Here is a 22,357-nt window from a genome sequence, read left to right as displayed (position 1 = left end):
TGCAAAATATTAGTAGATCAAAGCATAAAATGTAAAATGATTTGCATTTCTTTTAAGTAATTAGATTTAAAGAAATTATCTTAAAGGCTTTAATGTGGCAATCTAGATCTAGCCATGAAATTTTAAAACTCTAGATTGCAAAGAGACTTAAGTAAAGAGAAAAAATTTAAGTTATGGTTAAAAACGAGAAGAGATAAATCTAGTGTCTACTTGACATGGCCTATGGGGAACATTTGATCTAGCTTGAGTGTTTGTTCATGTATGTCATCTATTAAAGTCAATAAGCATCATCTAAAGATTGCCTTATGAGCATTGACTAAGACACTTGAACCAGCACAAACAACTAGGGGAGATTAGTTCTAAAGGAATATATGCTAAGTACAACAAGATTAACTTTATAATTAGTTATAATACAAAACTTTAGAATCCTTAAATGCTCAAACTTAAAGTTTTAAATCCTAAATACAAATGATCAAAGAGGGTAAAGTAAAGTGAACTATACCTTGCAAGACTCTTCCAATATTGAGGCATAGTACGTCCTAAGGCATAAATTCCACCTCCAATGCATGTACACATATCATAATGCAAGGAACCCATGCATATTGGTGTACAAATCATTAAGCAAATCAGCTCAAGTGTTCTCTTCTAGCATCATCATAACATTAAACTAATTTAGAAATTGTCAAATGTTGGGCATGTGTTCAATTCTTTGAACAATTAGTCCCACAAATGATTCATATGCACTAGACACAATGTGGGAGGAGGGGTGGTTCGTGGATGGGGGGGTGGGGGGCGAAAATAATAATAATAATAATTGGGTGTTTTTTTGCATTTTTTCCATGGTTTTCAACACATTATTTTTGCTCTTAATAGTTTTGTGGTACATGGTGATTCATCTAATGGGTTTTTAATTTTAGTTAAGGAATTGAGGTTGAAATCTAATTTAGATTAATGGATTAGGGGGGTTGGATGTCCTGGGATCATATATATTGTATTATATATAATGAAGTTAATTTGATGATAAACCTCTATGTAATATGTGATTGTCATTATTTTTCTTTTATATTTTTTAAGGATATGTGCATGCATTGCATTACAGTAGAAGTTTTAAAACTTACATTAGTAAAGAGGTTATTGGCTTTAGGGGGACACCCTTGTAGCTAAGGGTTCATTTATCTTGGGTCTTTGTTAAACTTTGTCATAAGGAGCTCTGCGATGGGGATGCTCATGTTGAAAAAAATGGTGAGCATATAAAAATATAAATTGAGAAATTTAATAGGAAAATTTTTTAGCTATGGAAGCTCAAGATGGAAGATATTTTGGAAGACGAAGATCAATGGGTCATTGTGGATCCAAATAGTGCATCTATGGGAATGTCACTAGAATACTAAACAAATTTGGATAGGAATGCAAAGAGAATAATTTGGTTGTGTCTCTCAGCTTTAGTTTACTTAATGTTTAAGGCAAAGATCCAAATAAGGAATAATGGAATAAGTTACAGGCTTTGTATCAGTCGATGTCACTGTTAAACAAAATTTCCTACAAAAGAAGTCATGCAACTTAAGGTGAATGATGAATACTTCGAGACAAAGCATTAGAATGCCATCAATACTTGGTAATTCAGTTAATGTCTGTCGATTTTAATATTTCTCATGAACATAAGTAGATGAGTTTATTGTGTTCTTTACCAAACTCGTGGGATAGTCTATTTATATCCCTAGGCAATAATGCAATTTCTTTACATTTTGATGATGTGGTCTTTATCCCTATTATTGAAGAAGATAAGAAGGAAAAACATGGAAAATTAGACTACATATGGCTTATCTCTAAGATTTCATTCACAAGATAGAAATAAGAATAAGTCCTCAAGTGGGAGATCTAAATCTGTAGATAGATCTAAATATTCAAGTAAATTTGTAAAAAGATCATAACAATGTGAATAAGAATGGAATTTTAGGAAGAGTTGTAGATCCAAACACATTGAGAGAGGGAAGGGATTTGATGATGGTCCCTCCAAAGAAGAGAATACCTCCTTAGAGGAAGAAGGGATGTGTACTTTTCCTTGTCAAACACATATTTAGATCATTGCATATGGTTGATTAACTGAAGTGCCTCCTTCCATATGACTCCCCACAGGGAGTGATTTTGTGAATATGAAAGGTATGATGGAGGTGATATTTTCCTTGGAGATGACTCAACATCCAAAATAACAGGATGAGGAAAATCAAAATTGATACTCAAGATGAACGGTTAGAACACTCCCTAATATTCTACCCATTCTATGGCTAGATAGAACCATGATATTTATAAGTTAGATGAGTGATGAAAGTGTAAATACTGTGTTTGAAAAGGAAACTTGCAAGATGATTTGAGGAGAAATGGTATTGCTAAGGGGAATTTGGACTAGAAATCTATACAAGACACTAGGAAGCACTGTTAATGATGGGTGTAACCATTTCATTGTTCCTAAAAGCGTAGATGAAGTAGTCAAAGCCCCTATTGTCTTTGGAGAAAAGACGAGGTTATGGCATCAAAGACTAGGGCATATTAGAGAGAAGGGCCTTTGAGAACTACACAATAAAGGTATGTTTGAAGATATGTCTCACTGCGTTAAGATAATGATTTCTATGAAAATTATATTGATGGTAAACAAAATCGGATAAGATTCTCAACAAGTGTTACAAGGAATAATGGAAATTTAGATTCAGTACATAGTGATGTGTTTAAACCTATTCTTATTCCATCACTAGGAAGAAGAAAACTCCTATATCTTGCTCATAAATGACTTCTCAAGGAATACCTGTATTTATTTCCTCTCAAAGAAATTTGAGTTCCTTCATAAAATTTAATCAATTCAAGATTCTTGTGGAGAATCAAGCAAAGAATAAAATCAAGGTGTTGAGGGAAGACAATGGTGGGAAACTTTACAAGAATGAGTTTGAGGAATTATGTAAGTAGTGTAGTATAGCAAGATAGAATACTACACTATACATGCCTCGCCAAAATGGGATTGTACAAAGGATGAACAAGACACCAATAGAAAAAAAAAATGATCATCCTTAGTGGTATTGCGTTAGGATAGGAATTCTAAGTAGAATTTTTGGGTATTGTGTTCCACTTGGTAAATAGATCACCTATGTTAGTATTGGTTAGCAAGCCTGCATGAGGCATGGACTAGTAAGAAATCCTCTCTTAAACATCTTATAGTTTTTTATTGTGATGCTTATGTACACATTTCAAAGGAAAGTAGGATTAAGTTGCACAATAAGCTAAAAAGTGCATCTTTATTGGTTATAGAGATGGTTTAAAAGGTTATAAGCATTGGAATCAAGAAGCTAGGAATGTTATTTATAGTTGAAATGGTGTCTTTGGATAGGTCAAGGATCTTGTTAAATTGGAAGTCCCACCAAAGGAAAGGGGACCATAGGTAATGGAGTTCAAGTTATAGGATGAAGAATCTGACCTAACAGAGGAACATGATTAAGAAGAAGAACCATGTACTCTAATATCAAGGAGATTAGTTCAGGAAAGAAGGGAATCATAAAGGAATACTCCACTTAATTTTATTTTTATTTTTTATTTGTCTATTACTGATGATGGTCCCAAAAATCTTATGGAGGTAGTGAATTTAGAGGACGGTAAACTCTCGGAAAAGGCCATGACGGAGGAAATGGAACTATTGGGAAAAAAAAGGAGGCTTAGGATCTAGTTTAGTTTCCAACTACAAGAAATACCATTGGTAGCAAATGGGTCTAAGAAGAAGTTGAATTCTAAAGGTAAACCGGAGAAATACAAATCTTAGTTAGTAGAAAAAGGTTATTCCTAGGTAAAGGGAATTGACTTTGGTCAACTTTTTTCTCCTATTACTAAGTTAAATTATATTAGATTTCTTTTGTTTGTTACTATTGCTTTTGATCTTGAAGTAGAATAATTGGATGTGAAAACAAAATTTTTACTTGAGGATCTAAAACAAGAAATCTGCATGAAACATCTAAAAGGTTTTACAATGAAAGGTAAAAAAGAGTTGGTTTTCAAGCTAAAAAAGTCTCCATATGGGTTAAAGCAGTCTCCAATGATGTGGTATCAAAATTTGATACTTATATATTAGGACTTGGTTTCACAAAGAGTAAAATTGATCATTGTATGTATAACAAATTAGTAGTTGATCATTTTATTTATGTGATCTTGTATGTAAATCAAATGTTGTTGATTGGAAATATGGAAATCATCAAGGAAGTGAATTAATTGTTCTCTAAATTTGACATGAAAGATATTAGTGCTATAAATTTTATTTTGCGCATGGAAATTAAAAATTATCAGGCTAATAGGAAACTTTAGTTGAATCAAAGGAAATATGTTAATACAATATTCCAAAGGTTCAATATGTAGGAATGTAGACTGATCAAGGTCCCTATTCTTATAGGTGTAAATCTATCTACGAATCATGGTCCCAAGACAGAATAAGAGGAAGAGAACATGTCTCATGTTCCATATGCCAGTGTTGTTGGAATTTTGATGTATAAAATGGCATGTGCTAGATTGGGCATTGCACATGCAATGGGTTTTTTGAGCAAGTATGTGTCAAAGCTAGGGAAGGATCATTAGACAACTATGAAAAAGGTTTTAAAGTATTTATGTGGCACTATAGATTATGGAATTTTCTACAAGGAAGACCCAGAGAAGACACAATGTTGGACATACATGTTTTTGTTGTTGCTAATTGGGCTGGAGATATAGACTACATAAGATATACAAGTGGTTATATGTTTAACCTATTTGGAGGAGCAATCGATTGTATGAGAAAGAGACAATTTGTAGTAGCACTCTCAACTACAAAAATTGGATACATTGTAGCCACTCATGCAAGTGAGGAAGGCATATAGTTACAAATATTGTGTTAAGATATTGGATTTGTACAAGAAGTTGTAAGATTAGATTATGATATTCAAATATAATCTTTATGGTAAAGAGTGTAGCTTATCATTCTAAGACAAAGCATATTGATGTTTAGTATCACTTTATGGGAAACATGGTTGAATGCAAGAAGTAAATGCTAATAAAGGTGGATACTTTGAAGAATGTTTCAAATTCATTAACAAAGTATGTGAGTATTGAGAAGTTGTCTTGGTGTAGAGAAATAATGGGCATTGCTACCTAGATTGTTGATCATGCACTCCTATAACCCCTAGTATGCCAAGAAAAGAATGTGTGGGAGAATGTTGGGTATGTATTATGTTTTTGTGCAAATAGCCCTACGCGGGATTTTTATGTGCCTGCTACAGCAAGGGGTTCACAAGAGGGGTGAACACCTCAAAAAAAAGTGGTGCTTTTATCCATGTTTTCTAGTTTTCAACACATGGTTTTTGCTTTTAACAGTTTGGTGACACATAGTGGTTTAGCCCATGGTTTTCTAATTTTGGTTAAGGAAATAAGGTTGTAAGTATAATTTGGGTTAATAGATAACAGGTTTTGGATGTTGTGGGATCATATATAGTATTGTAAAAAATTAATTTGTTTTGATGATGAAAAAATAAAGGTGTGGCTCTAAACAGTGAGCTAGTTTTCATAATTTGGGTTTCTAGGGTAAATGTCTATGTAATCTGTGACTTCCATTATTTTTCTTTTTTGTTTTAAGAATTGTGTATGCATTGCATTACTTTATAAGGTTTAAAACAAGTATGTGGATCTTGAAGAAGGTAAACCAGTTTCAGGGCATAGTATGTCTCAAGGCATAGATGCCACCTCTAATGCATGTGTTAGGATCCTAATGCAAGGACCCCACTCATAATGTTGTGTCAAACCCCATTATACAACACATTAAGCAATGCACAAAAATTTTTTCTTCTAGGAGAATCATAATATTAGATTAATTTTATAAATTGCTTTAAGTTTTACCAAAAGAGAACAACCTTAACTCTTATTACATGTGACAAATTTTAAGACAAAGAGGTATTTCCTAAATCACTAAGTTAGAAATAGTTGATATGATGGATAATGTGTGGAAGGGGAAAGGAGAAGTTCATGTATTGACCCTCACAGTCATGTGTGATTATGTGAATGTCTTTCTCTTCTTTGATTAGCTTTTAAGAGCTAGGAATCTTCATTAATTCCATGACGACCTTCATGAGGGTGCACTATGTTAGTGTATGTCATTCTTTCCAGTCACTGGTGATCAAATGTACTCTTCCAAAGTTTTGATAGGGTATTAGGTCAAATTTTTATATTTTCAAATAAAATTTGATCACTGGTTAGTATGTCTAGGTATGTTACTACTCCCTCCATTTCATGGTCCAATGCCATTTTGGTCATGTCATCACTCATTATGATGAGTCATTAGTAAATTTCTTGATCATCATCTCAGTCTCATCTCATGGTTGGTTTCATACTCCATTAGATGTTATCAATAGGTCAAATCATCAAAATGGTCAAAAGAGTCATAACATCACTTATGGTTAATCACTATGGGAGTAGTAATTAGAGGAAAAAAAGTGTTCAAGGAGATTTCAGCCTATTTCAATATCCCCATTCATATTTCATTTATCTCCCTCAACTCCCCTCATTCCCTTTAAAATTCCTTTTTCCTTGGGAAAATCCTTAAATCCTAAGTCAAACCCATTTTCTCTTGGAAACACTCCTATTTCATATTAATTCTCGAAACTCTAGCCATATCCCAAAAATCCTTTGTATATTCCTTTAGCCGCCATTTCATTGTTATACATTAAAACTTAGCCAAAATCCCTTTTAAATTCTAACTCTAGCTAAAATTCCATTGTTTTAACTATAGCCGCACCCACTTAAACTATATTCAAATCCTTTTTAAAGGCTCGTAGCTCGTAATCGACATATATTGCATACAACAATAAACAACACCCCATACCCCTTCTCGATTGTGATTGTGGGATCCCGCAATCGGCCTATCCCGTAGCCCGCATTAAGTCCTGCTCGTCGATCAATCCCTGTCGATATCGCAACACTCCTGACTCTAATAAGTCTCGTCCCCCAACCCTGGCGATTGCATCAACCTTAAGTTTTTTCCCCCGCATGATCTTTCCCCCGACTGCGATAACAGTCCAGCATTATATCCTGCAATAAACCCCACACCAATCTAAAGTCCCGGCTATGAGTCTTGTCCTGCCGAGAAGTCCCGCAACATATAGTCTCGTAGTGCATTAAGTCCCACAGCTATTTAAATCCTAGCCCTCGACTATGAGTCTTGGTCCTTGATTGCGATATGTTGAAAGCCTCATTTCCGAACTTGCCAGGATATTTGTTTTGGATTTTGAAGAAACTTCGGGTCTAGGTTTGTGGTTAAGTCCCAGCCCCCAGTGATCACATCACCTTTGAGTTCCTCCCCCGCAAGGTCTCCTTTCCCGGTTGCGATTGTGATGTGGAAGGCCTTGGACAGATGTGATATTTTATATATTGTGGTTCTTGAAATTTTCAAGTTCGTCCTATTGGTAAAATATGAAAAATCAGTGTAAAATTCCTTCTCTGCATTGTGATTGTGATACGACACAGGCCCGTCCTGGATGCGATTGTGATAAGGATCAACGGCAAAGGAAGAATCATTCCCCCTGGTTTGTTGTTAATAGAAAAAACAACAGCAAAAGGAGCTAGCATTACACATTCGTTACAGCAGTTCTCAGAACCGAATGCAGAAAAAATGGAACAGTAATGCAGTTCATCAGTCAACAGGATTAACAGAAGTGTTTATTCAAGGCCTCAGTTACACCAGAATGCCCAAAACAACTCCAGAATTCAGCGAAATGATATTTTAGTATTTTTGATCTATTTTTATAATTTTTGTAACAAATCTTGAAATCTGTTTCAAGATATTTTTCTGTAAATAATTGTATAAATACTTCATATTTTGAAGTATTAGAAGTTGGACATCAGTGAGTGGAACTCTTGTAGCTTGTACTTCATCACTTTTTACAGGAAATCAAAGGACTATTGCAACTATTATTCAGGAATTCTTGTGTTGTGAGTTTGTGATAATGTTTTTTCTTTGTTATAGTTTTATATGAATGATATACAAGTCTCTTTTCCATATCTTCTTTCTTCAGTAATTTTCCTAAGAGGTTTTAAACAAAATTCTTTTAATTAAGATTTGTTTTGGTTAGGAATATCATTTTGTGTACTTATTCTTTTGATAAATGAATTCATGCTTGCCATGCTCATTTTGAATCTTTGCTTTTCCACCCTAAACTACATCGACAAAACCCCAAATTATCACAAAAGAATACCTACCCTGGTCCTCTATATCTCTTGCAACTGAAACCTTTGATCTTTCAATCTAGTTCCCTGACTTTCACTCCTCATCCAGCGAAACCCTAAAATCTTCAAACTCTAGAGCTGAAACATACCTAGCCTAATATATTTTTCCCACTCCAGTCATATTTGGTTGTGAGATTTATAGAGAGAGCCCTCTCTGGTTTAGCAAGGCTAGCTGTTGAACCCTAAGTGGTTTGAGGTTACCTCCATCGATCTCCTTTCTCAGCCTTGGGACATTGTGGAAGATAACACACTAGGCTTAGAGTTACCAACTCAACACTTTTTTTTACTACCCCTTTTTTATTTTTCCTTTTTTCTTTATATTTTATTTCTTTCTTTGTCATTTCTTTGGATATGCATTATTAAGCATATGTCTTATGAATATGGGCCTTCTAGTGAGGTGGCAGAGCTCTAGCATTACTATTTTTTTGATTTTAATATTTTTATGATGTAGCTACCTCAAGGACTTTTTCACTTTTGACTTTGAAGCCTTTTACATATAGGTATTCATTACTTTACCTTGGACCTTTCTAAATGACATATGACAATTCAAACATGAGTGGAAATATATTTTATGAAAGGAATGGAAGTGCATGGGAAATATGTGAAGTGTTAAAATATGGTTTAGGATATGGGAAACACTACATCAACTAAATTTATAGTAGTGAAATTTGACCTAAAGATGATGACACTTATTTAAAGGAAATTTATGTTCACCATGGTACAATGGGGAAAAATAATAAAATTGTTAATGTTAAGAAGTGTTATTAGATCACACAAAATGTTTACCACATTCACAACTAGATAAGAATTCATAACACCATAGCAAGAAACCCATGTGAAAGACCATAGTAAAGAAATTATAGTAACAAGTTAAACCAAGAGAACATAACACCAAGTGTGTGAAATAATATGTACTATCTATAAGTGCATGTATCATCTAAGGTGTGAGAGATAAGAGCTAACATACCATGGCTAAAGCATCCGAAAGAAATCACAAGGATTAACATGAGGTGAGATAATCATATATCTAAAGGAGAACTAGAAGAACGAGTTTAACTATGGATAATACAAGCAAGGGAGCTCATGTGAGATGGAACACAACATAGCTAAGAGGGTGGCTTAGGAAGTAGTTGTCATGAAGGAACAACATCTCCACTTTGTAATGTAATTCAAACTACTTGTCATCCTTATCAATTTGCTTTACCTTTAATTTATTAAGTGAAACATATGTCATGCTTTTAAATACAGCTAACTCTTAACTTTTTGGCATGTGCAATTAACCCTCCACATGCCTTTAATAGTGCCTTTGCTTTGGATTTACCTATCACTTGAAAAATTAAGCAAAAATGTTTGGAGTTACAACTTTTGGCTCCTAGTTAGGGATGATTCTTTCTTGGAAAGCGTCAAGAATCATATAATTATGCCTTTTCTCATCAATCAAGGAATCATTCTTTATCCAACGTTAATCTTTCTCTTCTACTACTTCAAAAACGACAAGTACCATTTGCAAAAATCGAAAAAATTCACACCAATGAGCTTATTTATGTACAAATTTTACTACTCTACTTTAGTTTTTTTTAAAAATGAATTAATGAATCCAATCAAAGGCCTTACTAAAACATTGAGTTTTTCCCCTTTGTTTAAGTGGTAATAATAACAAGGAAATAATGGGCCACTACAAAGAAGATGGAGCTTCATCAATTGTTCTGCTGAATAATGTCCAACTCAACCCTTGACACCACAATTTTGTATCTTTGATCACACATTCCATCCAAATTTAAGCACAATCACACTTCTCTATTATCAAAATATGGCCAAAAACACCATATAAACTGCATTATAGTCTAGCTATAAAAAAATTGCTTATCATAATTGTGTTGCCATGTTGCTTTCCACTAAGATGGATTAATGGATTCTATTTATATCTCACAAGGCATAATACCTCATTATAAGTAGGTTTCTTCATACTAATGGACAAAATCTCAACTCCATTACACTCTTTTTCTTGATTTAGAAATAGATCTAGTCCTTGTCCAACAATATATTCCTATACACTATTGGAGAATCTTCTTCAATACAATATGGAAAATCTATTATACTTATTGTCTCTTCCTTAAGCTTGAGACTTTGATCATGTCATTAGTGTGATTATTTGTATATGAGAATTCAATGTTTTTGTATGGAACTTAGAGTCATGAACAATTCTCCCAATGTTTGTTCAATATGTGTTGTGTATGGTCTTTTTCTTTTGATGGTTTTGGAAATTATTTTTGTTATAACCCCTTATACGATCATCATTCTGAAAACACTATTGTGCATTCTTCTCTTCACATTTTTTCACAAAAATATTCTTTTGAGTTACAAACATGAGGAAAAGGAAGTAACAAACAAAAAATATTACATTGATCATGACTACCAAATTCTTTGTATCTTTAAACAATAGTTGTATTCCTTGATATTTTTCTTGGGCAATGGTTGCTTCATCACAATTTTGGGTAGAAAAGATTCTCTCCCTTATACAAACATTGGATCAATACCATCTCCTTTCCATCATTCAAAAAACATTAGGAACTATTAAACATTTTAGGGATTACATTTTCATGGATACACTACTTTTCATCAACACACAGTACTATTATTATTATTGTTAGCACTCCAGGAAGCTCTCCTAGGTTGTAGCTCAGAGATGCCTGGTAACATATAATCTTCAATATCGTTCTCTGAACTATTGGAATGGATTGGGGTTTGGATCAAGTCAGATGACTGTTTCAACTCTGTTTTCACTCAAGACATGCATGAACACCCTCAGCTTTACAAGGCTTTAGACCACTAATGCTCAATAGTTTATAGATTCAATGGATAATGGAGAATCCTGACTGTACCAGCAAATGCATACATAAACATATATGAATGGCTAGCTACAGAAAGTAAATGAAGCTTACAAATCTAATTTATCAACGCAGAGATAAGATGACAGATATCTGGCATTAGATACAGAAGAAAACATGAATAACCTATTCAAGTGCAAGCTTATAACAAAGGAGAAGATGACAATTGAACATATAACATCAAAAGAAGCTTGTATTACTGGAATGAAGATGAGACGCTAAGAGGAATAGAGTATCCACAGTCTCCAAAAGTTGAACCCCTATTACTCTGAACTTTCAACTATTTATAGGCCTTTTACAATGCTCTCGAACCTTCTGAGGCTCGAGAGGTCTTAATCTATCCCCTCTATCTTTTTAACTACTTGATGCCATGACTAGACACACATGAGCTCAGAGGTCTCTTTTTCTAACAGCATAGTAACCAAATTCTGGTAATTTTGTCGCGCTGTCAGGTAGCTCGCTCGTGCTAGTGCGCTCCATGACTATTTATGTTGGTTTGACTGTGTTGCATTGTTGTTTTTCCCCTTACAACCATATATTCCATTATTTCAGTTCACCTGTTGACTGTTAAAAAATACGAACAGAGCCAAAACAGAGCTATCGAGTATGTCCCCAATCGTTGTTGCATGTCGCAAATGGCATGTCCCTTTATTTTTTAGACATACATTAAAACATTGGAAATACATTAAAAATGGTTCATGACAAACTTCAAATATTATGTATTTTCATTCCCAAACCCCTTCAGGTCCGAGTTTGATTGCATCGGCATTGTTTCATGGTATTTCGCTAAATAACGAAAATATGCAAAATACAATAATGGTTATATATCCATCGGGTCCCCTTAATCGCATCGCGCGTATACATATATATGTATATGCCCACTCCATTGTGTTCGACAATTGCGATATCGCGATGCGATTAATCGCAATCGCATATCGCTCATGCCCCAGGCCAATGTAAGCGCTCTTTGTATTGTCCGATAGCGATCCTGCGATGCAACGTGGGCCGTCAATCTGCACGCTTGATCGTCGGTCCTAGTTGACTTCGTCGGTCACCATCACAAGTTTCATATGGTCCGTGCCGATATCCGCCAATTGCCTCCGCCGATCAAATCTAGACAGTTTATCAGCCAGATCTGACGGCTACTGTGCATTTCACTGTTCAGACCTCTGATACTTAGTTTTTCACTGTTTCCTTGGGTTTTTGCCTCCCGATAGTGTTTTCCCGCCATTCTAAGGGCTCTTCTCATGCGGTTGTTTTGATATTTTGAATGATCTTTAAGAAGATTTTGAAGACTTAGAGAGTGTTTTGGATCTATTTGGATCAACACCTTAGGGCTAACATGGCTAAAGTGAAGCAAGAAGAGACATGGCCATCGGAGCTAAAACAGGGGACATTTCCGCTAAAAATAGCAACACTGCACCTCAGGGGCTAACAATTTCCTTGCTTCATGTCCTCCTTCTTACATGTATCATCATCTTCCTTTTTATTCTTCTTTCGCTTCTCCTGTCTTCCTTTTTCATTGGTTCTTTTCTAGTACTTCATTTTTTTTCTTTCTTTTATTTAATTCAAGGATTCCATCTTTCAACTTTCTTCTATTTTATTACACTTTTCTCTATCCTCTTTGTTTTTCTATCATGAAGTTTGCATCTTCCTCTCTCTTCATCAATCTTCTTATGTTGTCATTTTCTTCTCTCACGGAGTCATTTTCCTTTAATCATTCTTCATTTGGTTGTTTTACACCTACAATCAAATTATTCCACTACAATACATGCATAAAAATAATCATTGATTTCCATATAAAAATCAATATATCTATCGAGATACATGAATATCATATTTTGTATTCGCCAATTCTCTTGGAATCATTTTCACCTACATTATTCATCAACATGTTAAACTTTATTTCCATCATAAATTGGTCCTAACCTTCTCATATTTTGAGATTACTCCATCTCACATTCCCCCTAATTGAAGACTCAAGTTTTCTTATTCCATGTCAAGCTAGCACACGAGTAAACCTATCACCCTCATACTTACATACTGGTTAATTCCACAACTTGATGCAACATCAACTCTATGCATAAGAGTATACATGCTACATGTAGGATAATGCATCCACTCTATGCATAATATGGATACACACTACATGATTACACATGTTATCACACTAATGCATGTAGGCCTGAATCAATCGGGTTTATAAAACACCTAGGGAAATCAAAGCTTTTATAGCTTGGATCAAAATTGTGGGGTGTCAAGTACAATTGAACATGCATCCCTTACTTTTCAAACAATTACATGCATATATTTACATCATTTCAAATGAGATATAAGAAGTATTCAAAAAAGGTTTTTCTTCACTCGCAATGTGATCATTACTCCATGATATGAATCCTCGAAAAAATTGCAAACCCTTTCGAAATACTAATCCATTACAATTTAAAATATTTACCTTTTCTCACCATACATCACCTCTCATTTTACTTCTTCATACTTATCCTTCACCATTGTCTTTAATTCGACCTTTAATTTAATTAGTAAGTTATGCATCTCCCCACTTGTAATTACTAAACTCTCCCAAATCTTTATTGTTTCTTCTCCTTTAATAATAGGGATGAATTTTCCGGCATGAATCTGGCATGTTTCAATTCTATGTCCATTTAAATTCTAGACATTTTTGACATGACATATCTTTCCATTGATTCCAACTTCGCATGATTGCATAACCTTTTGAATGGTTGCACTAGTGTCACCTAAACGAACATAAATACCAACTTCCTTGATGCGTGTATTTGTAGCTTCTATCATAACCTCCTCTCTTTCTTCTCCTAATAAAACTTCATTTAGAGTAACACTCCATGTTACCGTCTTCATCCTTCAAGGCACCTCTCATCACTCTTTCTGACTAGTGATTCATTATTCTTGGGTTGTTGACTTTCTCCTTCATGGACTTGGTAATTGGCAAAAGGATTATTTTTACAAAGCATAATATCATTTCCAACAAGGACTATAACACCCACGTAGGCACAAGAAGCTCCACTTTTCCCATTGTGGAAAAATAGAACACTTATTTGCACTAGCTTTAAAGTTGATAATGCCAACTCTCTAGCTTTAACATATATGACATGCATATTCAAGAAGTTCTAATATGGGTTCTTATTCATCAGAAGTCCTCAATTCCAATGCATGATTCTCCATATAATAGATGCAAAACTCAAATGTCAATTCAAATATCCTCACAACCAAATATTTCTTGCAAAAGGTAGCAAGCGACAACAAAGGCATTGGCATGTAAAATTTTCCTCTTTCTATTTGGTTTTTTTTCATAATCTTCAAAACATGATCCTACTCATGTCCTGCAAAATCGTAATATTTCTTTCCCATTGTAGACACAACAACAACCTCCTCATAATTCTTCTCAAGGGAATCTAGATCCTCATGCACATCAAAAAATTCACTTGTAACTTCTAAGGCAAACACCCGATTGAAAACCATCTACTCTCCTACAAAAACTCATGCTTAGTTTCCAAGGTAAATACCCACATGAAAACCATTTTCTCTCTTACATTAATATTTTTCATGATTGAAAACCCTTCCGTGAGAGAGTTAGAACCATACATGTTGCTCTGATACGAATTATTAGCTTTAATAACCAATAACAAACATAGAAATTATATAACTTTACTACCCTGTAACAAATATAGGAATTATAAAAAGGAAAATTAATTATATTATACCATTCCCCTAGTGATTTTCAGAATCAATTACTTTATTCCAATACTTATAACTATCTCCATGTTTTCATCCCTAAATAAATGACCATAATAACTATGTTAAAATTAGTTCTTTTATTCCAATGGAATATATAATTATCTCCATTATTTCATTCCTAATTTTTTACATTTCTACTCATCGACTTTTATGATTAATATAAATTTAATTATCTCTATAACTCTTATCCCTAATTTCCCACATGAAAAACTTTTGCGATCTTACATTAATCTCTTTCATAATTGCAAACCCTTCTGTGAGAGAGTCAAAACCAGACTTATTGCTCTGATACGAATTATTAATTTTAATAACTTATAACAAACATAGAAATTCTAAAATTAATACCATGTAACAAATGTAAGAATTATGAAAATAAAAAAAATAAATAAATAAAAAAATAAAATAAATATTATATATATATATATATATATATATATAATACCATTCCCCTAGATAATTTTCAGAATCAATTACTCTATTCCAATAGTTATAACTATTTCCATGTTTTCATCCTTAAATAAATGACCATAATAACTCTCTTAAAATTAATTCTTTTTATTCTAATTGAATATATAATTATCTCCATTATTTGATTCCTAATTTTTTACTTTTCTACTCATCTACTTTTATGATTAATATATAATTAATTATCTATATAACTCTTATCTCTAATTTCTCACATTTCTCTACATTTATAATTAATATAATATAAATTATTTCTCTCTACTTATATAATTAATATAATATAAACTTCTATAATTAATATATTTCAATATAATTATAATCATAATTCACAAATAAAAGTTATAACTTCATAATTCACTTTCAATGGAGAGTTACATTGATTAATAAGTTTGGCCATTCACAAATAAGAGTTATGACTTCATAATTCATTGTCAAAGCCCAAAATGATAATCAATGATAATCAATGTCCAATCTATCATTTTGATCAACGAGTTTGGCACTTGGAGCAATGTGATGGTTCTATTTAGAAATCTAATTGCAGTGTACTTTTTATCGGAGTTGTCTATAATGCGACTTTTTGAGATTCCGGTGACGGAATCCGGCGGAAGAAATTGCGATGAAATCATGATTTGTTGCAGTTAAAATGGTTTTTTAACTGCATATTCGGATTCAGCACCCTGAAAAACCCCTGGGATGCTTTCATTGTGCAGAAACTAGTTATCAAACTTCGATTTCAATAAATTACTGCCGGATTTTCACCGGAAAAAATCGCCGGAAAGGCTTTCAAAAAGTCGCGTTAAAGACTACGGCCTTTTTATCTTTGGTCATCTTTTCAATCTCATTTATGAAAACGTTGACTTTTACTGCGATTCCTTCTTCTTCAATTCATTTGATATAGGAACCCTCTAGGCTTTGTGATCTCTAAACATACAATTTTATTTCGGTTATTTGTTTAACTATTATATATGTTTTGGATTATCTTTGGAGTTTTTAAGTAGTTAAACATTTTTTTTAAATTTTAAAGTTTAAAATATATTTTTAAATACTATATATAGTCCAAACACATTTTCGTTGAGTTATTGGATAAACGTTCAGAATGCAATAAGAGCCCTTACATTATAAGGTGTTTGGGTATGTTGAAACAAAATCATTTTCGAAAACCAGATCCCTGATGCTTATTCTACCAGTATGAAAATCCTAGGTTACTTTCTGAAGGTGGGTCCTTGGAAGCCTTGTGCTCACAGCAGAGTAGTCTCTTTCACTCAGTTAGATCTCTCCTCCCTTGTTAGTTTCTTTGACAAAGCATGCTTACAGGGTGCTTGTGGCTATGTCACTTATATTGTGGTAGACCAATCCACAACTTACAGGTTCTTTTGGTGAGTAGCACAGGCTCGAGTTTCAGGGCAGAGATCCGACTCTTTAGGGAGTCCTGAAACTTGCAGAATGGCTTACCATTAAGGAGATTAGAATTGTTGGAGACGCCAATTCCATCATTAGGTGCAGGGTATTTCTTCACTAGGTGTCCTTTCCCTTGTCAAATCATGGGGCTAAAAGTCGCTTTCAACAATATCCTTTTCCCACATAATCAAGAACAAAACTCAATGGTTGATACATTGTCTAAGTGTGGTGTATCACCGGCTCTTGGTTTCTTTCACTACAAACTCTGGATCCACAGTGCGTCTCATGCATCTGGTTTTTTCTCTATTTTTTATTGGATCCGGTGATTCATTTTGGCTTTTTGTCTTTCCTATAGTTTTCCAATTGAACCAGGGTCGTTGCTAGCATTTTGCTGTGTCCTCTTTTTTATTCCTATGGGGTTGCTTTCTCTAGTTAAGCGATGATTCGTTCATTGGGGTGTCCATTGTTTCGTTTTATGCCCTCAGTTTAGCTTTGTTTTCTGGTTTTCTTATTTTTTTGGTGGTGTGTTGTCTTATGATCTAAAGAATATTTAACAATTTTTATTTATTAACAAAAAAATGCTTGTATTTTTAGCTAGAATATATATATATATATATATATATATATATATATATATATATGCAACACTTGAATTATAAAGAGCTCACAACATAGAATTGTGATTCTAACAACATTAGAACAAAATTTAAACAAATTTTAAAAAAATATAAGCAAATTTAAGCAACTTAGAAATAAAAATTAAAATTAAAAAATTAAAAAAAAAAAATGCAACTTAGAATTGTGATTCTAACCAAATTTTAAGCAAATTTAGAAAATATATATTTCTTCGACCTGTATAAAACATAACTTATAACAAAGTAATAAAACATGATGAGGTTTTCAATTGAAGGTGTTGTTCCTCCCTTGGTGATGGCCTCATTGCTCTTGCCCTTATTACTCAACCTGAGACATCTTTGACAATCCCTCTATACGGAACATAATACCAATGAGTGCTTCACGAATTTTAGAGAGATTTTCTCCACACATCCCCTGACAACTACCCTCATATAGGTATAGTAAGTATTGCTTTCCATAACTTTGACATGTTTGGAAAATTTAATTGTAACTCAGTGGCACAGAAGATTCTCCGAACTTCTTTCATGGATGAAGAGTATCAACAAATGCTTGTAACTTTTTCAAGAAAGCTTCAAAATCAAATAATGTTTTGTTTTCTTCCCTCTCACATATAGTATGTTGTGAAAAATCTTTTGAAGCCAATGCTTTGAATTTTCTTCTTTGCCACAAATATCATGTACATAATAAGAAGGGATAAACAAACTTATAGAGTCGAAGAAAGAAAGATCAGGGAATCTTCCATTCAAACTCTCTACAAGAGTTTGAATATATTATTCTATAAGTTCTTTGCAACTCCCCTGTGAACTATCAATGTAAGATTTCTATGATTGCTTTTATGTATCAACAAAGTTGCCATAAGCATGCAGAATTGCTACAAATCACAATTCATGTTTATGGACAAGATAATTTCTAGATAACCAAATTTAGAGGCATCTAAAAATTTAGCGAAGATAGATGTGCCATTTGCAAATGTGTCACTTCTTAAAAACCACCCTTTTAAAGCGTTTATAGTAACATTTATGGTTTCTCGTAAAGAGTCAATAGCACCACACTCTTCTTGGAATTTCTTATTCAACTTGTTTAGTTCACACATTACATCTACAAGCATATGAAAACAAAACCAAATAAAAAGGATCATTGCCTTATCATACCACCAGTCCTTCCTTTAATTTTTCATTGTTGCATCTAGATGAGTTAGAAGTATTCCTATGGTGGGTACATAATTCAAGATGGATTCCTTTCATGTTAGTGTAATCCTATCAAAGGCATCATTTTGCTTTTGCAAGACTTTGATTAATTGATCCTTCTTACATTTGGAGAGCCCTCAATTAATGTTTAATAATTTCTTAGGGTTGATCTCCATGGACTTAGTAGCCCAGTCAAGATTCACATGAGAGGATAAACCATGTTCTATTGGTGATGCATCTCCTTCTGAGAAAAAGGATGAACATTAGATTCTAAAATTTGGTTTAGAGTATGTTGTGTAAAGGGGAAGTTAAAGCTATAAGGTTACCAATCTCTTCATCCTTAGTTTTATCCCTGAGGGTGAGATATTCATCTATTGTAAGGAACTGGTGAGAAACTTCCTCCTCATCATTTTCCTCCCCATATAACCAAAATGGGACTTTGGGATCAATATTGGGCTTAGATGGGGGGTAGAGTGTGAGTTTCTTGGTAGAATTTCCATTGGAGATGGTCATGTTTACAGACCTACAGGTAATGTAGGAATTTGTGGTTATGAGCCATGGTTAGCCCAGGATCAAGGGATAACCAACCAAAATAGACATGGGTTGTAAAACCATGAAATTAGGAAGGTACTTCTTGGAATTTACAAATATAAAAAATCTCTAAGACTCCCTCTAGTTTGATGGTAGACTAGTCAGCAAGTTATAACACAGTGGGGGTTTATCTAAGGCCCAACAACCCTAATGCTTTGATAGTCTCTCAGGTCATGAAATTAATAGTTGCAATGTCAATGTGTTGGGAATAACTATATTATTAATTTGCAAAATGATGATTCAGATTTCAAGGTTTGAGTATTTGGTTGTGAGAACACCCCACCAACATTAGGTCTGCTAACTCCTAATCACATGAACTAGCGGAGGGTCCTTCCTCTTCCTACCCAGCTTTTTCAAATATAATTCTCTAACTACATTGGAGTAGATAGGAGCATATTTAATATCTCATAAGAGTGGTATTTTAGCATGCACATTCTCAAGCTCTCTTGGAAAATCAAACTTTGACTAGTTATTAGGATTTCCTAATTTTAATATCTCTAAGTGCTATATGGACTTCATGAGATTGTTTTGGTATGAATCTTTTGGAACTCCCTCTTCATAATATTCGATTTTCACTGGAGGAGTCCCTTTATTTAGATTCTTCCCTAATATAAGTTGTATGTATTGACATTCTAGGGAAGGGATAGAGTAGGTGGGATAAGTAGTAAGGCTAGAGACATGTGTAAGATGGGTTGGCTTATTTCTGTTGAGTATAGGAACTAGTTGTGTAGGAAGTTGTGGTCTAGGACAGGATAAGGTTGATTGTTGCATTTGAGGCTATAGAAATAACAACATTTGTGGTTGTGGTGGAAACTATTAAGGTCCTCCAAAAGATGGGTTTCTCCACCCTTATTTCATAGGATGGTGTTGTAGCAGCTACAACACCCCCCAAAATTTTCACCATGTACACTTAAAATTTTGGGTCCCCCTAATTTGAAAGTTTTCGCAGTTACCTAGACAAACTCCTTAAATCACTTAATCATCACCAAATGCATGTCAATGAATTAACCATTGTCATTACAAGAATCGTACACATTCATCTTCAATTTACCCATGTATTTACAAGTCTAGGGTTTAGGTGAGGTTGCAATCTGTTTAAAAAAAATGCTCCTTGTCTGACTAATGTGATGCACTTAGATCTTCATTTTCTTGTAGATTTGAATGGAGTCTCTCAATTTTTCTTATTACATTCTCATAGATCTACATTGAATGATTTCAATATACTTGAAAGCTCTAAATTTTGATGGTTGTGTTGTAGGAAACATTGGGTATTATGCTTGCAAATTGTTCGGATGTCTCAAACGCAATCATAAAAGTATATAAAAGCAACATTGTCATTATTAACACAAAAGATAAACAATTTTCATATGAAATTATTGAAGCAACCTACTCGAAAGGAGAAAGTGGGTGGAACACTAGTAAAAACTATTGATATCTCATGAAATGTTGCTAGTATCAAATTCTAAAGGCCATACACCCAATGCTACCCTCTAATTCTATGTGAATTACTTCCCTGGACTAATATTATTGGTGCATGAAAGGATGGTGACATTGTTTAAGTTGCAGGTGGCACAAATGATAATGATAACACAAAAAGAAAATGACAATGAGGGTTTTGAAGTTCAATCAAAGGCAAACTCTTCTTCCTCTAATGCTAAATTTTATTCAGATTTAGGGGATGAAGGAGAAGAGTGTCTTGACAATGTTGCAGATAATACTCTGCAAATGAATACCTGTCTTAAAGAACCAAGGTGTCAAGAATCACTCGAGGTTGTTTTTGATGTTCTGAATGGTGATAACAAGAGTGGGAAATTTAATATAAATTCAAGCAAAAAAAACGGATGCAGATGTTGACAAATAAAAGCTGACAAAGCCAGAAGCAGAGGCATCTTCAGAAGAAATATTGTCATTCAAGTCAAAGTCTAGCATTGCAAGCCTAGAAGACGATTTTGGAGGAGGATTATGATATGGATTTTGTATTGCACCTATTTTCTCCACATCCCTCCAACCAGATGGTAAAGTTTGTCCACTATCATCATTTTCACCAAGACAATTGAAGTTGTACAATTGTATTCATGCATGGATAAGACCAAAAATATTGAGTGGCTCCTAATTTAGAGTATATTCTTTGTTGTCTATATGAGAGAACACTAGTTCAGGCATGGTCATTATCACAACATGAATGGACATGCAAGATAGATGAGGGCCTTGTAGGAATTTCCCCATGCAAGTTTGAGTTCCGACAGCTACCAATTGCATCTCATAGTTTCGTTTCTTCTCAATACAACCTGCATACATATATAGTGGCCTAAACATGCATGTAAAGGTGTTTCATTTACCCACAATGGCAAGTTTTCAGTTATAGCTACATGATGAGATTGTAAGGACTATGTGAATCTCAATATGTGGGAAGTCATGGGCACATTATTGTTGACACTATAGATCTTGCATACCTTGAATGGTCACCAAATGATAGTGCAATTGTTTTTTGAGACTCCCCACTTGAGTACAAGGTTCTTATTTACTCTCCAGATGGGTGGTGTTTATTTAAATATCAAGCTTATGAAAGTTGGCCAAGTGTGAAGACTGTTGCATGGTTTCCATGTAGCCAGTTCTGGTAGTAGGCAATTATGATCAAACATTAAGGACTTTAAATTACCTTACTTGGAAACCTTTTGCAGAAATTTTACATGTGATTTTAAGGAAGTAGATGAACCATGGAATCTTGATATGTCTGGCCTTCACCAGAATGATGAACATCCTCATGACATCCAAGATGGCAAGCCAGAGAATGCAGTTGAAGGCTATTCTAAAATCTACTACATCCTCATGACATCCAAGATGGCAAGCCAGAGAATGCAGTTGAAGGCTATTCTAAAATCTACTACAAGCTAGTAGAATTTCCTATCAATTTATCTATACAAAAGCGTCTAGTGGATAAAACTCATTGAAAGTGCCAAAAAAATGTACTTCATTCTTATGAATCGAAGAAAACAAATGTTCTAAGGAATGACATTTCATAAAATTATTTATTTGAAAAGAAAGGAAGGCCACAGGTTTAATAATCAAATTTAGTCCTTTGAAAGAAAGTTACATTACAATGCAAAGTCTTATGAGGCGTCATAAAGATTTATTCCCCTT

General features: G+C 33.9%; 1 pseudogene; it reads left to right on the top strand.

Moving 5' to 3' along the window:
* The window catches only part of LOC149167828 (uncharacterized), a 40,803-nt pseudogene extending 18,692 nt beyond the window's left edge, over window positions 1–22,111 (top strand).
* The last annotated feature ends 246 nt before the right edge of the window (window positions 22,112–22,357 follow it).

Source organism: Pinus tabuliformis, chromosome 5_1 (assembly GCF_031772625.1).
Source record: "Pinus tabuliformis cultivar Carrire ecotype Pingquan chromosome 5_1, CPIR1, whole genome shotgun sequence".
NCBI classification, from domain to species: Eukaryota; Viridiplantae; Streptophyta; class Pinopsida; order Pinales; family Pinaceae; genus Pinus; species Pinus tabuliformis.
The sequence above is the reverse complement of the archived record's forward strand: the minus strand, read 5'-3'. Positions and strand labels throughout refer to the sequence as shown.